This window comes from Hypanus sabinus, chromosome 10, assembly GCF_030144855.1.
Source record: "Hypanus sabinus isolate sHypSab1 chromosome 10, sHypSab1.hap1, whole genome shotgun sequence".
Taxonomy (NCBI): Eukaryota; Metazoa; Chordata; class Chondrichthyes; order Myliobatiformes; family Dasyatidae; genus Hypanus; species Hypanus sabinus.
The window spans coordinates 79,637,818-79,640,210 of record NC_082715.1 but is presented as its reverse complement, the minus strand read 5'-3'; positions in this window follow the sequence as shown (position 1 = coordinate 79,640,210).

The following is a 2,393-nucleotide window of genomic DNA, read 5'->3' as shown; positions in this document are numbered from 1 at the left end:
GAGACTGATCCTCTGGGGGATCATAGTAGGAGGAGACTGATCCTCTGGGAGATCAGAGCTGGAGGAGACTGATCCTCTGGGGGGATCAGAGGAGGAGACTGATCCTTTGGGGGATCAGAGGAGGAGGAGACTGATCCTCTGGAGGATCAGAGGAGGAGTCTGATCTTTGGGGGATCAGAGGAGGAGGAGACGGATCCTCTGGGAGATCAGAGGAGGAGGAGACTGATCCTCTGGAGGATCAGAGGAGGAGGAGACTGATCCTCTGGGGGATCAGAGGAGGAGGAGACTGATCCTCTGCGGGATCAGAGGAGGAGGAGACTGATCCTCTGGGGGATCAGAGGAGGAGGAGTGATCCTCTGGGGTATCAGAGGAGGAGGAGACTGATCCTCTGGGGGATCAGAGGAGGAGGAGACTGATCCTCTGGAGGATCAGAGGAGGAGTCTGATCCTTTGGGGGATCATAGGAGGAGGAGACTGATCCTCTGGGGGATCAGAGGAGGAGGAGACTGATCCTCTGGGGGATCAGAGGAGGAGGAGACGGATCCTCTGGGAGATCAGAGGAGGAGGAGACTGATCCTCTGGAGGATCAGAGGAGGAGGAGACTGATCCTCTGGGGGATCAGAGGAGGAGGAGACTGATCCTCTGGAGGATCAGAGGAGGAGGAGACTGATCCTCTGGGGGATCAGAGGAGGAGGAGACTGATCCTCTGGAGGATCAGAGGAGGAGGAGACTGATCCTCTGGGGGATCAGAGGAGGAGACTGATCCTCTGCGGGATCAGAGGAGGAGGAGACTGATCCTCTGGGGTATCAGAGGAGGAGGAGTGTTCCTCTGGGGGATCAGAGGAGGAGGAGACTGATCCTCTGGGGGATCAGAGGAGGAGGAGACTGATCCTCTGGGGGATCAGAGGAGGAGAGTGACCATCTGGGGGATCAGAGGAGGAGACTGATCCTCTGGGGGATCAGAGGAGGAGGAGACTGATCCTCTGGGGGATCAGAGGAGGAGGAGATTGATCCTCTGGAGGATCAGAGGAGGAGACTGATCCTCTGGGAGATCAGAGGAGGAGACTGATCCTCTGGGGGATCAGAGGAGGAGGAGACTGATCCTCTGCGGGATCAGAGGAGGAGGAGATTGATCCTCTGGAGGATCAGAGGAGGAGACTGATCCTCTGGGAGATCAGAGGAGGAGACTGATCCTCTGGGGGATCAGAGGAGGAGACTGATCCTCTGGGGGATCAGAGGAGGAGGAGACTGATCCTCTGGGGGATCAGAGGAGGAGGAGACTGATCCTCTGGGGGATCAGAGGAGGAGGAGACTGGGGGATCAGAGGAGGAGGAGACTAATCCTCTGCGGGATCAGAGGAGGAGGAGACTGATCCTCTGGGGGATCAGAGGAGGAGGAGACTGATCCTCTGGGGGATCAGAGGAGGAGGAGACTGATCCTCTGGGGGATCAGAGTAGGAGGAGTGATCCTCTGGGAGATCAGAGGTGGAGGAGACTGATCCTCTGGGCGATCAGAGGGGGAGGAGACTGATCCTCTGGGGGATCAGAGTAGGACGAGACTGATCCTCTGGGAGATCAGAGGAGGAGGAGACTGATCCTCTGGGGGATCATAGTAGGAGGAGACTGATCCTCTGAGAGATCAGTGGTGGAGGAGACTGATCCTCTGGGGGATCAGAGGAGGAGACTGATCCTCTGGAGGATCAGAGGAGGAGTCTGATCCTTTGGGGGATCAGAGGAGGAGGAGACGGATCCTGTGGGAGATCAGAGGAGGAGGAGACTGATCCTCTGGAGGATCAGAGGAGGAGGAGACTGATCCCTCTGGGGGATCAGAGGAGGAGTCTGATCCTCCGGGGGATCAGAGGAGGAGACTAATCCTCTGGGGGATCAGAGGAGGAGGAGACTGATCCTCTGGGGGATCAGAGGAGACTGATCTTCTGGGGGATCAGAGGAGGAGACTGATCCTCTGGGGGATCAGAGGAGGAGGAGACTGATCCTCTGGGGGATCAGAGGTGGAGTCTGATCCTCTGGGGGATCAGAGGAGTTGACTGATCCTCTGGGGGATCAGAGGAGGAGGAGACTGATCCTCTGGGGGATCAGAGGAGGAGACTGATCGTCTGGGGGATCAGAGGATGAGGAGACTCATCCTCTGGGGGATCAGAGGAGGAGACTGATCCTCTGGGGGATCAGAGGAGGAGGAGACTGATCCTCTGGGGGATCAGAGGAGGAGACTGGGGGATCAGAGGAGGAGGAGACTGATCCTCTGGGGGATCAGAGGAGGAGATTGATCCTCTGGGGGATCAGAGGAGGAGGAGACTAATCCACTGGGGGATCAGAGGAGGAGATTGATCCTCTGGGGGATCAGACGAGGAGGAGACTAATCCACTGGGGGATCAGA